A 16,210-nucleotide genomic window follows, 5' to 3' on the forward strand; every position below is an offset into this window, starting at 1 on the left:
TAAACTGTACTCCACCAAATTGTAAAACCTAAAAGAAATGGATATTTTCATTCAATACATACCGTGTACCAAAGGTAAATCGAGATCAGATAAACATTTGTAATATATCTATACCCCACAGCAAAATAGGAGTAAATGAAATTACCTCAATTCTAACTCCCCAAGAAATCAAATCCCAAGGCAAGATGTTGTTATAACAAAAAGCTATCATACTTTCAAAAATGATTTTATTCAGTAACTCATAAAAATTTTGCACAAAGAAGAAACAGAAAGACTATTGCTACATCTATTTTATGTAATTACAGTTACCATGATACCTAAAGCACAACAAGGCCTAACAAAGAGAGTTACAGAACAATTTTCATTATGAATATTGATGTAAAAAATTCAATATTTGCTAACTGAATTCAAGATTATATCAAAAAGATCATCGCCCATGATCAAGTAGGCTTCATGCCACAGATTCACAGATGATTTAATATACAAAATCAATAAATGTAATCTACCATTATAACCTACTAATTGACAAAAAAATGCATGATCATTTCATTAGATACAGAAAAGGCATTTGACAAATTCCAGAACCCTGTCATGATAAAATCTAGGGGAGATTAGAGAAGCAAAGGACATACCAAAGCACAATGAAGGCAGTTTACAGAAAGCTCATAACCTACATCAACTTAAATGAAGAGAAACTCACAGCAATTTCATTAAAATCAGGAACAGTACAGGGTTGTCTATTGTTTCTTATATATTCAAAGCATACTGCTTGAAGTCTTAGCTAGAACATTAATATGACAAAAGAAGGTCAAAATGATACAAGTAGAAAAAACAGCATTAACAAATTATTTTTTCAGATCATATCTTCATATACCTAAGTGACCCTAAGGTTGCAATGAAGAACACCTACAGTTGATAAATACTTTCAGCAAAGAAGATAGGCACATTGATTCACAAAATAAGTATACATTCTGTACAAAAACTACAAATAGATTGAGGAAGAAACCATAGATACAACTGCCTTTAAAATAGCCTCAAAAATTGACTCAAATAAGTATCATGATATATCTCTAGGTAACAAACTGAAATTCTTTTATAATCAAAACTTTAAGGAATTAAAGAAATTGAAGAAGATACCAGGAGATGGAAAGATCTTCCATAATTATGGATTGGTAGTAAAAATGGCCATCATAACAAAAGTGATTTACAGATTTAGTGCAATTATCATCAAATTTTCAACATAATTCTTCACAAAATTGAAAAGATAATATGAGTTTTACATGAAAACACAGAAAACAAAGAATAGCTAAAGTAATATTGGATAATAAAACTGCCATAAGATGCACCATCTCCTATCTAAATTGTACAACAGAGATATAGAAAGAAAAACTGTGTGCTATTGATGTATAAACAGACTTGTTGGTCAATGTAATAGGACTGAAACTTGAAAAACCAATCCACATACTATAGACACATATGTTTTGATTATGAAGCCCAAAATATTCATTGTAATTAAAATATATCTTCTTCAACAAATGGTGCAAGTCATATTGGATGGTTGCACGTAGAAGAATCCAAATAGATCTATACATATTTCCTGAAACAGAACTCAACTATAAATGGATCAATGATATCAACATAAATCCAGATATACTAAATTTGATAGAAAAGAAATTGGGTATGCTGAGGCCCAGCCCTGGTGATGGTCAGCTCCCACACAGGAAATAAGGAGTCAGTGAGGGAGGAGTGAGTCAGACATAGTGGTCAGGGAATCTTGAAGCCTGACTGACTGACAGTCATGGTGCTTGTTTTATTTATTTAGAACTCAGTATGCAGGGATAAATTCATGTTGTTACAAAACAGAGATCATATCTGTTCCACGCGCCTCCCCAGTCCCCTTCGCCCGCGAAAAAGACACAGAGGCAGTGATCGGGTAATACTACAGCGAGGCTTTACTTCTTGTATAAGCAGAAGCGGAAAAGACTGAAAGACTGGAAGAGGCACAGCCTAAATACACCCTAGAGTGACGTGTTCACTTCTGATTGGCTGTTCACTCATTACCCATAATACGCCCCGGGATGGGCAGTGATTTGGCGTGCTTTTTGCCTTTTGCACCTGCGCAGTCACTTGTTGACTAGTGGGAGGACAGGATGCCCACACCATCTTGGAATGGCGGATGTATCACCACTAACAGCGGCTTCCTACATCTCCCCCTGTTTAAATTATTAATATGGAACAGCCTTTTGCCTATCAAGCACGGCACCAACACAGTGAGGGAAAGCAGAGGCCTGATCCCCTGTGCAAAATGAGATATTGTAATGGGTTTACTTCCCATACCCATCTCGATGCCTTTTGACGGGGAAAGGGGGGCTCCACCCTGGGGCGCCACCAGGGGAGGTTTCTTGGCATCAAACCTTTGTGCAATCAGGCATACTTTCGGGAAATCTATCCACACTCGTGGAACATTCCCTGTCGAGTACCCACTCGCAAACACCTCTAGATATTCAGGTACCACAGTTATTCAGGCAAGGGCTGGCTAGACTTAGACCTCTCATCGACCCAGTGCAATGGGCTGAACCCTTGGGGTGCATTGACTGAGGGTCTCAGTCATCGGCTACTTTCTTAGCCTAGATAGCCAAATTTCAGGGGGAGGTCCTTGCTCAAGGCTACGAGTGCTTGGGCGATAGCGGCCTTGTCACATTTTTGCTGGGTTCTGAGCTTACAGACCAACCATCATGAACACCAATCCACAACGTAGGGCTGTACCAAACAGGCCTATCCCTACCCTTTAAGAAAGAAGGAAAAAGGAAGAGGTAAGCCAAGAAGTAAAATCGCCATGGGTAACGGTGTCCACTCGTGTTCCATCAAGGCTCGAAATCTGGATCTGCAATTGCTGCTGCATCTGGTCCAACTCCCCAGTCCAACTCCCTTTTAAATAAGCAGAAAGATTATGGCTTTGAATAAATGTATCATTCATAAATCTCAGAGGTATAATACCTAGATGTGGGGTTGCTGACACGCAGCTCATTTGAACCACATCTGTGAGCTATTCCACATGGCTTGGAGCAAATCAACTCTCTGATTGACCAACAGGATGTCTGATGCCAATTATGCATCCACTTTCTGTGGAATGGTCAAAGCCTCAGAGGTCTTTTCTGAAATTTGATTAACGACAGTAGCTGCTGTAACTTTATTAACCATGCCTGTGTCAGCTGTCACAGTTGCAGCTGCAGAGATGGTAATAGCAGCGACAATGGCTGCAGCAATGCCAAGGTCTCTTTTATGTCTCAATAATGATGTAGTAGGGAAAGTTTCAGGATCAACTTCTACTGGGATGGGCACAAAGGTAGGCACATGCACAACCAAGGCTAGGTCTAGTGATCCATTCCAGCATTGTGCTAAAAGGCATGTAACATTCTTACAATCCAGGATATCAGAATTATTTTGAAAGTTGGATAACATAAAGAAAAATGGGGGGTCCACACACACTGACACTGGTTGTGCAGATGCATTCCTAAACACCTTATTAATTTTAATGTTATCCAAATGGCTAGAGATATTAGATCATGTAGCTGAAACATTTTGTATTTCATGAAATATATCATTTAACAAGACAAAGGCAGATACACCTTTTTAACATTCTAAACAGTGGAATTATCTGTTGATAACTAACAGTTTATTTTATTTTCAGCAAAGCTATCTCTCCTTTATAGTTAATTGTCAAGGGGAATTAGGACTTGCATCCCTTTGAAAATATCAAACAGAGGTTTAAATCCTCCTATGGTAAGCTTAAGATGAGGTTTTAGCCAATTAATATCTCTAAACAACTTTTATAAATCACTAAGAGCAAATCAAGATTAAAAGATCATTTTCTTTTTGTATGTACACTCACAAGTCAGAAGATGGCGTTAGATCCCCACCACAAATGGTTGTGAGCCACCATGTGGTTTCTGGGAATTCAGCCTTTATATTTTAAATTGTAAATCTAGCCTTTAATGGCTGAGCCATCTCTCTAGCCCCAACTTGTCTCAAATATTGAAAAGACACTGCCTTTGAATCCTTTCTGGAGCAACAAGTAGTCCAAGAAATTTTTAAAGCTCGTTATATTGGAGCAATGGCTTGTAGAAAACTTCTTTAGAGAAATCCACTAATAAAGTATCACACAATGAATAATATACACTAAAAGATTTAACCTCTTAATTTTTTGTATTAAAGCAACAATATTTATATATATAAAATGTAAAACGATTAACTATTTTCTGAAGCAATTATTTTTAACAAATATCGCTTCATGGGCTCTTAAAAATTATGAATAAATTTACTGCCTGTAAACCTCTCACCTTTACCAGAAATGTAAAGGGATGGTATAAAAACATCTTTTATATCTATAATAATTCAATAAGCATTTACTGAAATGGCAGCTGGAGTAGGCAAGTTAGGCTGTATAAATCTTAAATTTGAACTTTATTTTAGATTAATTTAATAACCAATCTTTTTTTGTTCAATGAGAATGTCGGATAAAAGCCAACCTTATTCTCTAATAATTGTTACATACATTAGAGGAATCCAAAGCATCTCATTTTTAACAACTTTGAATATAAAGGAATTAAAACAATTTGAACCATATTTTATCAGCAGGTACAGTTATACTCATGGAGGGAAGTAGACATAATTTTAATTTCTCCAGCATAATCATAACTTTTAGCCCACAGACTGTTGTAAAGTCATTGGGTCCTAGATTTATCCCTCTTCTCACAAGAAACAATGAAGACAAGAGACGAATTCTGGTAAGCACATTTCTAGGATCTGGTCTGAAGACCCAGAACAAAAGGGATGCTTAGCACCTGGGCTTCTGCAGCTCAGTCTGTATTGTCTCAATTCAAATGTAAATGTAGCCTCCCTCCAGCCTGTTCTCTGAGGCTTGGCTAGTCCTGAATTGTGTGATTTTGACCTTAACTTTAACTTTAAACCTTAAATTTAAACTGTAAACTTTAAAAGACACGTGTTGTATCTTTTCTCTATAAACATAGGCAAATCAAAAATTTTCAAACTCTCGGTTGAACTACCTACTGTAGCCAATGGAATATTGGCAGTTTAACTATGTTTTTAAGCCTCTTTTGTAATATTAGAGTATAACCATAATTTTGAGAAACAAAACCAATCTTTAACGATGTAAGCAATCTATTTTTTCTAAAATCAACACCAAGTAGATTACCTTTATGCTATAAAGTTTTGCTGCCACAAAACAAAGTGTAAAATTTAATGGAAAATTTGTAGCATTATATAACTCAGGCTGCTGGCAGATGTGCCGTGAGCATGGGGCATCCAAGTAACACTCAATAGCTGTAAACAATGGCAGCACTGCAGAATTTGAATGTACTGGCATGGGAACAGGCCAAGATCTAACTATGGCCCATAGTGGTATACTTATCCCCAAATCGAACATCAGTATCAGAAGAATCAGAACCGTAATCTTGCAATCTAGCTTCATTCTTCACAATCTGCACCAGCCGCATAGGGACCCAGATTGGATTGTCTTCACCTGTGTAATAAACACAAACACAGCTCCCCTCCCTGGGCCACAACAGGCTCTCTGCCAATCTTGTAGCCTCTTGTTCCTACGAGGGACAATGGCTGCACGACATTCAGCTGTGGCATTTTCAAAGATCATCTGTTCAATTAATGGCATTGCTTGCTCTAAGCTCGTGGGGCACTCCCTGTGTGCCCACCAGCAGGAGGCCGCTTCCCAGTGCAGACTGTCTCCCTCCTCTGCCGGTCTTTTGCGCCAAGCTCCCTTGCTCTCACTCTGCCGGGCTGCAAGCAGCCGCAGATAGCAGAGCGCAGATGCCCCTGTAACCATTCTTGCCCAGGCCTCGTCGCAGCGCCTCTGTTCCCACAGCCTGAGCCGGGAAGCATGGCAGGGGAAACTTGAGCCTGACCGAGCTGCCGGCGCCAGCCGAGGGCGATGGGGCTGGGATGAGTGGCTCAAGGTCTTTCTTAGTCTTATCTCAGAATGGTTATTTTTTGCATAGGTGGCTGCCTCCTGTTCCTCTCCTAGCGTTAGGTCTTCTTCGGACCTGCTAAGGTCTATGGCCTCAAGCTCCTTAATGGGGTGAAGGGGAGTCCTATTGACCTCCACTCTCTCTCCATCAGCCGGTGGAGGGTCCTTAAGCTTAATGAGCTCTGCAGTAGCCCTTGTTCCTTTTGAGTACTCTTTCCTTTCTCCAGGCTCTTTGGCCTTATCTGTTTCTCCAGGCACTTTGGCCTGATCTCCAGACACTTTGGCCTGATGCCGGCTAACATGCTCTGGTTCTGGTATGCTAGAGTGGCACTCTCCTGAAACCTCTTGACTTGCACTAATAGCTGAAAGCAAAAGCAACGCAAACAAGAGGCTAGCTAGTGGAGCGGTGGGGGTAAGTGAAAGTACGCTTGCAACAAACGCTTCCACCCCAGGCATATCTTCCAAAGATGTACCTCGTTCCTGTAGTCTTTTAACCCGCCCCAAAACTTGGGGGGTCTCTCCGTGGCACCTTGAAATTCCCGGGTTTCGGCACCAGATGTTCCACGCGCCTCCTGAGTCCCCTTCGCCCATGAAAAAGACACGGAGGCAGTGATCGGGTAATACTACAGCGAGGCTTTACTTCTTGTATAAGCAGAAGCGGAAAAGACGGAAAGACCGGAAGAGGCACAGCTTAAATACATCCTAGAGTGACATGTTCACTTCTGATTGGCTGTTCACTCATTACCCATAATACGCCCCAGGATGGGCAGTGATTTGGCGCGCTTTTTGCCTTTTGCACCTGTGCAGTCAGTTGTTTACTAGTGGGAGGACAGGATGCCCACGCCATTTTGGAATGGCGGATGTATCACCGCTAACCGTGGCTTCCTACACATATCATCTTTGTTTCCAGACAAATGTTTTAATTCCTGATTGATTATAAAATTAGTCATCATTGATAAACCAGGACAGAACAGTTATCTTTTGTAATATTTTTTTCAAATCAACCCCATAATCCAATATTTAACAACCCTCTGGTTTCAATGGCACTAGACATAGATAATATCTCTAATCCAGCCTGAGCAAATTGTCATGTCTCAATGAATACAATATTAAAATCTTAATGGTAAGAGTGTCAATTATCATAGCCCCAAGAATAATCTTCAAACCAAACCTGTTATAGTTATTATTCAATTTCTGCCATAATACAATGTTTATATTTTTATAGAATTTATTTGTATGTTGGATGTTGAGATTCTTTTCTTCCTTGGTTATACAATAACACAGTGCTCTTTTCTAAGAAGCTAACTTTTCTAAGCTTTCTTTTCTAAGAATAGGTGGTCTTAACACCTCATTATTTTATGATTTGTCTACACTATTCTTTTCTCCATCAGTATAAGCTCCTGCGTAGAACAGAAGTAACTCCAGCCCTAGCTCTAATTTCAGGTTAAGTGGTAACTTCAGCTCTAACTTTTTTGTGGTAGCTTCTTCTGGAGGGGCATATCATATGCAACCCCCAATCTTATTTGCCATGTTACTGCCTGAATGTATAGTAAGTAGAGGCTTTAACCTGATATGCTGAAAATTTCCTGGGTGATTAATGGAATATATGCTCCAAGAATATTTTGGGAGTCAAAACTTCTTAAAAAGATCTCTGGTATCTTTATTTGAGTCAGAACTGCCAGAATATAAGGAAGTCCTTCAAGTACAGCTAGATAAGGATTTATCCCTAAAAGCAGAAGGGATAAAATGGTCAAGATTTTCCATGGGAAATTTAGAAACAGTACCTCTGAAGTAAACATAAATGATTCATAAAATGTTTCTTATCAATCCAGTGAAGAATGGCATCAGGCTGATTGTATCATTTAGGTCAGCTTTGCTAGATATTTGTCAAGTATCTGGGCTAGCTTTATGACTTTTTCTTTATGCATTAGATATGGCTGTGCCATGGGGGATACCATTGAACTCATTGAACTCGACTGCATAGGAAAAATATCTGTATAGAACACTGATAGCATAGGCATTTAGACTGCAAATTAATAAATGAGACCACTGAAACTGAAAACTTCTGTACAACAAAGTACACCATTATTGAGACTATCTAGAATGATTCATAGAAAACAAAAGAGAAATATCCACAATATATAAAGTTCTCTCTCTCTCTCTCTCTCTCTCTCTCTCTCTCTCTGAAGAAAAATAATAATCCAATTAAATATTGGGTGCATACCTAACTAAAATTTGTCAATAGAGGAAACTCAAATGAGTGAGGAACAAAGAAACTTTCAACCACTCTAGTTATCACAAAAACAAAAATATAAAACTATTTTAAGTATTTGCCTTATACCTATTAACATTCCTAAGATCAATAAAGTTAGTCGTAGTGAGACTTCAAATTTTTACAGCCACTTTGAAACTCAATATGGTGGTTTCGCAAGATGTGGGAATCTATCGAAATCAAGTTCTTGCTATCACTCTTAAGCATTTCCTCAAAGAACATTTCCACCTACCACAGAAACATTTTCTGAATCATGTTCATGAATGTTCTCTTAATAATAGCCATAAATTAGAAACAACTAGATGTTCTTCAACATAAAAATCTGTGGAACATTTACACAATAAAATATTACTCAGCCATTAAAAAATGAAGTCATGAAATTTTAGCCACATGTGTGGAATTAAAGAAAAATTCATCCTTTTTGAGGTAGTGCATACCAAGGGAAAATGTATAATGCATTCACTTATATGTTGATATTAGATGTTAATTTCATTGATATGAAAGCTAACATCCATAGAACCATAAAGGTTATGTATAGGTTAGGTTGAATAGTAGGGTGCACAGATATATTTTCCTAGGAATGAGAAACAGAACAAATAGTTTTAGATGGGAAAGGCAGCCCATTGTCCTAGTAGAATAGAAGAATCAGGATGGAATAGGGCACTATACGGACCATCTGAGTGGTACTATGGAAAGCTAATAATGTAGAAGTTTCTTAAAATATATATGTATGTGAAGGTGATCTAAATGAAATCACAAATAACAGAGGAGACAAATCCATCTGAGACTTTGTTGTTACCAAATAAACCTACCAGTACTGGAAATGGGTTCCCATAATTATTGGCCAAAGAATTATCAGGGGAATATCAAACAACCTATGTTGTTGCCATGTCTTATGGTTGCTTTTAACAAAACAACTGATGCAAGTTTCTATTGCTGAATTACACACACACACACACACACACACACACACACACACACACTACTTTGAACATGTAAAATTGGCTGCCTAACTAGAACATTCACCCCTTATTGGTTAGTGTTCTTATAACCAGAACACACTCTGCATGTTATCAATAAAGAACCAAAGAAGAAAGATAAGTTTCAACCTTGCTACAAGCTACAGTGGAATCTTGTCTGCAGAAAATAATAGTGTAATGGTGAGGCAAATAATTTAAAACTAAACAACCACTACCTGATTAGAGTTAAGCCCCAATCCATGTGATGGCACCTGTTGTGGATTTGGTCTAATGTTTGTATTTCATTTATTAGGTCTCCAACATAGTACGAGAATCTACACACAAGACACTGAGGGTCCTTGCCCCCAGTTGGTTTTGATTAGTAAAGTTGCTGGTGGCCAATATCTGAGCAAGGAGACATAGGCAAAACTTTGAATTCCTGGGCTAGGGACTGAGGAAGGAGCAGGAAGGGAGAGATGTCATGCTAAGGAAGGAACAAACACCAGGCCTAAAAGGTACAGATAAGAGAACATAAGAATCATGTAAGAGTAGTTGATCATGGCCCAGGAGTGTTAAGGGTCTAGGTCTGGGGCAACAAAGATAAAATATAGATTTAAGTAAGTATTAACTCAGGAGTATCAGAGGGAAATATATTAGTTGCATAGAGCTTAAGAAGTGGTGCAGCTATAGATTTGTTCAAGACATATTAAAAAAATAGGGCTGCATGTGTGTGTTTTTCATTCAGGAAACCAGAATGTTGGCATGGATAGCAAGGAACTTAGAGAAGATGTTAACTGTCAACTACAACAGAAGTCATACCTGAAACTTCTGGGCAGAGCATATTGCTGGAATGGTGTCAGGAGTATTAAGCTCTGCTCACAGAATGTGGCAATGGTTAGATTTCATCTCAGGAATTGTCGACCTTCCTGGGCCTATGTGGCACTAGACTGGTGATTATCTCAGGCTAGTTCATGCCAGAACTGTGTGTTACCTGGAGGGAGTAATCTCAGTCTAGCTGTTTGTCTGCGTCTCTTTGGACTGGATTGGTGATCATCTGGGACTCACTTCAGTGCCCCCAACCCACCTCCTCATTGGCTGCCAGTTGGGAATTTTTTTCCTCTTGAACTTGTTCTTGACTTGGCTGCTGTCTCTTTGTTTTCTAATGAGAAACAGAAAGAAGGTGAAACCCAATGGGAGGAACAGGAAGAAACACAAAAAGAAAGAACCATAATCAGAATATATTGTTTGTAAAAATTTATTTTCAATAAAAGGAACAAAAATAATTTTAATATAAATTTTATATTTTACAAAATTAAAATTTAACTGAGTAGGATGTATTTGCTAAATCATTCAAAAGTACAACTGTAAGAAATCCTAAATACTGTCATTTTTTTCAACAGCACTAATAATTTTCTCTGTAATGTGTGGTCTTATATTTGCATTTTAATATTTCTTTTGTTGTGGTACTGAGGATCAGTCTAATATCTTGCACATACTAAGCAAGCATTCTACAATGGTGTACTTACATTAATCTCATATTTATGTCACAATTTTAGTTACTGTGGTTTTACTTATCAAATTTTCAATATAATAATTTATTATATGGTTGATAACACTGAACAAACTGTCTTATCTAATCTATTTTTTGAAAACTAACTATAACTTCTTTTAAAACATATTGCCTGACACCTTATGGATTTTATATTTTAACTCACATAGGTTAGGAAATACCTCTGGGGCTACAGTTTCATCCTGGTTCTTTGCTCACCTGTAATTCTGCCCCCTAGGGAATGTATTTGTCTGAACCTCCATCCTCCCAGGTATCCCCTACCCCAGTTTTCACTTTTCTCACTTACCTGAGAGAAGGAGTAGGAGACCTGAAATGATGACTTGAGGGGACATCATGATGGTTACCTGCAGGACAATGAGGAGACACTCTGGTTGTCTGTGGCCCTTACCACACTATATCTGAGAAGTTCTCTTATCCAGACTGTTTAAATCACATAGGCCTCTCTGCTGAGAACCACTGTCCTCCAATACACTCCTCTTTGCTGGTCCTTCCCTGATATCCTTCAGTCTCATTCCTGGTCTCAGAACAAGGAAGATAGTAAACAGAGAAAAGTTGAAATCAGAGAGAAGAGTCTGTTCCCCTGGTAGAACCCTAAGCAAGAAGGATTCTTCTAATGGAGGTGCAGTTGCCCTGTAGTTGACTGCAGGGTCTTCTTGATCAGTAGCCACAATGGTTGGTCCCTAAGCCTCAATCAAGTTCATCATTACCAACACAGACTGAGTAAAATGTGAAGCATTGCATCTAAACACATTGTCCCATAGATGTCAAAGACAAGGGTTTGGAAGTTGTTCATTTTAGTTCCACTGGTAGCACTCATAGAGCGAGGCTGAGGGAGTGTGAACAAGTACCACTCTCACTAGAACATTAACACCAGGCTGCTGTGATGGCTCACTGTTCAAGCGTGCCAACTGCTCTTACAGAAAACCTGAGAGTTTCCAAGCACCCATGTTGAATGGCTCACAACTACTATTGCTGTTCGAGATTCAGAAGCCCCAAACATTTCTCAAACACCTCTGTTTATACACACACACACACACACACACACCATACACAGACACACATAGCTAAAACAATATTTATAAATCTTAAAAAAGCAATATGTTTATAAAACTTTGATATCATATATTTATAAAATTATAGTTCATTATAATAAATTCTAATATAATACTAAAATTTTAGTAATTTCATATATTTACTATCTTCAACAGAATACATATGATTCTGCAGTATCATGTAGCATGCATTTATCTAGGATATAAATATTTGTTTACAAAACATAAAAATCATAGAGTTCAATCTTACCCTGCATAACGGAACACATGAACAGAGGGGAGACAAACAAGAATGTATACAGCAAACTAAGAGAATGTGATGCAGGTTTGGACAGAGTATGATACAATTTTAACTTGGGCAGTCAGGCTTAAATGGATGTTCTAAAATTGCTAATTTTTCCTGACTGATCACTCCCTTCCCATCCCCAAAACTCGATCCAAAGCAAAATTTAGTTCCTCCTGCCCTTGGCTACCTTGCCTCAAATGTATGTAGCCACCCTGCATATAAGCTATGACTTATAGAATTTTCTAAGTCACAAACCAAAGAAGTCAATGAACAGCACTGCTAATTTGTCTATGTCCTCACCTCCCTGGTCCCAATTCCATATTATGTAATATTACATAGTACTTATAGACAAAAGTCTAAATAAATAGGGCCTAATCCAAGAGTACCAAACTATTTCTACTACAGAGTTCTTATTTATTTCTCATATTAACTTTACTTAGAAGTTAGAAGGCTTTAATAGCTAATCTATGAAAGTCCATTATTCCATTTAAACCAAGATCCACCTTCCAAATATATGGAGTACTCTGTTGGATGTTCTCAACCCTTAATGTCTAGGGACTCAATCTTCATCTTTCTAATGTCCCACATTCATCCCCACACCATCTCCAATGTAATTCTACATGGTACAGAAACTGTATGGAGCATTATCCTGATTCTTTCTGTTCAGCATAAGGCTATAGACATTCCTACTTACCTGTACTTGAGGGAAAGTTACTTCTTGTTAGTCTCTCCTTCTCCTGCTCTGCTGCCCATTGACTCTTCCAGAGCTATTTATGGATGAAGACAAATCTCTCTTGTAATTCCACCCTTATCTCCTGTCCACACTCTCACCAGTTCTGTGTGAAAATTGAGTTCCCCAGTTCTCTAATTCACCTATTAGAGAGCATCTACTCACTAATATAAACAGACTACATGATGTGTTAACTAAATGGGAGCACTAGTAGTGTACTCTGGGCTGTTTTCCAAGCTGCAGAAATAATCCTCACTTGAGGTATGACTCTAGGTCTGGGGAACACAGTAGCTTTTGAAATGGCTGGAGAGTTAAAGGACATTGATACCTGGGCCAACCTTCTTGATTTACAGAAGAATAAACTGTACTCCAGGAAGGAGAATACATTTAGAAACCAGGAGTTCATGGAGCAAGAACAGAAGGGACACTTGGCTTTTGTTATACTTCCTTGATGCCATCAACTAATATCTTTTAAATCAATGTTTACTAGCTGAAAGAAACAAACTAGCTCATAGACTCTGCTCCCAAAAATTTAGAGAGTGCAAGGTATGCTGGTGTATATCTGTAGTGTCACTGCTGGGGAGGCAGAGGTGGATGGATCTGTTGGTTTTTTTTCTTTTATATATGTGGAAGCTCATGCCACAGAGTGCATGATTGTAGAGTCCTCATTCTTTCCTCCTGTACATGCCAGGCTAGGTGACAAACACCTTCACTTGCTGAACTATCTTATATATGTCTGTGTGAGGATATCAGATCCCCTGGAACTGATGTTACAGAGAGTTGTAAGCAGCAGTAGGTGATGGAAATTGAAAGAAAGGTCATCTAAAAGAGTGTCCAGTGCTCGTAACTGCTAAGTCATCTCTCCAGCCACGAGGCAGGTGAATCTGTATTATACAGCAGCATGGTCTACAGAGAGTTCAAGACTGGCCAAGGCTGCTTGGTGAGAAGAGATCTTTAAAGAGCTGAAGCCACGCTTCTCCATAGCCTGATCTAACTTTCGCTGGTTACTAAATTATCCACAGAGGGGCCTGAAGTGTGGAAGTTGTGTAAGATGGGAAACTGGGTATGAAACTTTTTTATCTGGCAATTAGAGGGTATTATGCTGTCCAAGCAAGTATTTCCTGAGCATTTGTAAATTTTGAAGGTGTTTTCATTCCCACAAACCAAATACATAAACCAACCATGAGTCTTCCAAGAGATACTGAGGACAACATCACAGATATATCTGGAATAAGACTTCTGAATCATCACCAACTGAGGGAGTGTAAGATACCCCATACCCATTTGGGGGCAGAGAGATGGGTCACTCACTGACTGAAATTCTGTTGTAGTCAGTGAAATTCTGATCCTTCTTCTTCCATCAATGCTGAGATCACAGGTGTGTGTGCTGTCTCCTGGTGTTTCTACTGTGCTCAGGATCCAGTTAGGGCTTCATGAATGCCTGAAGGATTCTCTAAAACTGGGCTACATACACAGCCAGGATTATAGTACACACACACACAGAGATATACACACACATAGTTTTATATTTATTTTTATAAATTTATATATATTTATTTATATTTGTATATTTATATACTTCCATTTTATATTTGTATATGTATCTTCATATATTTATGTATTATATTAGTATACGTATTAAATATTAAATATTTATTAATTTTTTAATATTAAAAAAATTTTTAAAACATATTTGATAACAATTATATCTTTAGTGTTCTCGAGTTTCTGTTTTGTCTTCTTTTTGGTACTATATCATACCATGTACTTTTTTATACTAGGCATGTATTTTCAAAAATGTTACAGATTGTGAACATATATAATATTTTTCTTTGCAAATTTTATTTTTTTTAAATTTCTCATGGATGATAGGTAGGGTAAGGATATATTCCTTTATTTTATAAATTGTTCATCTAACATACACTGGCAAAAAGTATATGTTACCATTTATAAAGTAAGGAAAGGGAGTGTAAGAAGAAAATATTGAAACATAGCAAGGCTGAAGATCATCTGGCCTACTCTAAAGTCTGCCTCTCCGTGTTTTCAAATATTCAGATCTCCAACTCCTTTGAGCTTCATTGACTGAAACACTCTTCTCTCCTGGGCTGGTTTAATTCTTTGTTAACAGCTCTCCTTAGCAGATATTCCACAACTCAGCCATCTCTACCATACTGGGGTCTCCAAATCAATTCAGATTTCATTTTCTCACATGTCACACAATGGCTTTCATTTAGGGACACACTTGACACACTCCTGGCTTCATCAATTTTCTTTAGTCCTAGAGAGAGATTTCATAGCTTCTTTATTGAGTCCTTGACTCTAAAGCCAGAACCACATGGATGAAACTCCAAAGTTCTTCTGAATGCTGGAGCTGGAATATGCCCCTTCATTCAAATACATGTCCACCAGCTTCTGTTTTCAATGGGTAATTTCACTGCTTATGAGGTTGGTTGTCTTGGAACTTGCATCATAAACCAGGCTAGTCTGAAACTCAGATATATTCCTGCCTTTGCCTCCCTCTTAAGTGCTTGAATTAAAAACATGCAACAACATAAGGCATTCTAAATACTTTTTTCACTTTAGAATCTCAGCTGGGTAGAATGTTTTTATGAGGTCACCATTCTCTCTATTCCATTTAAGGAAAGTTCTTTTTATTTTTTTCAATCTGCATTGGTATAGCAACTAGTAACCAAACAACACAATCTCCACTAGGTTATCTGGATATCTCTTCTGCCAAAGCTATTAATTTATAACCTCAATTTAGCCTCAAGAAGATTTTTATTGGACAAAGTCAGAAAGTGGCCATATTCTTCAACAAAATACACAAGAAAGGTCTCTGTACTGCATACTAATATTCTCCTCTGAAAACTCTTGAACTGGATCTCACAGTTTAAATCACTTTCAGAACCATGTTCCTACTAATATGGCCCATCAATTCCTACTTAAGACATTCAACTTCTTTCCTATTCCAAAATCGCATAGCCTACATTCCTCCCAACAGAAGCATGATTAAACCTATCACAGAAGTACTCCACTTCCTGGTACCAACTTCTATCTTAGTGTTTTCATGCTGTGAGGAGACCCCATGACTATGGCAACTATCATAAAATAAAATGTTTAATTGGTGTTGGCTTATAGACTCAGAGGTTTATCCATTATCTTCATGGTAAGAAACAAGGTAGCATGCAGGTAAATATGGTAGTGAAGAAGGAGCTGAGTGTTCTACAACTTTATCAGCAAGCAACAGAAAAGAGAGTGACACTGGGCCAGGCCTGAGCACTTTAAAACACAAAGCCCATCCCCAGTGACAAAATTTCTCCAATAAGGCCTCATCTACTGC

Source organism: Arvicanthis niloticus, chromosome X (assembly GCF_011762505.2).
Source record: "Arvicanthis niloticus isolate mArvNil1 chromosome X, mArvNil1.pat.X, whole genome shotgun sequence".
NCBI lineage: Eukaryota > Metazoa > Chordata > Mammalia > Rodentia > Muridae > Arvicanthis > Arvicanthis niloticus.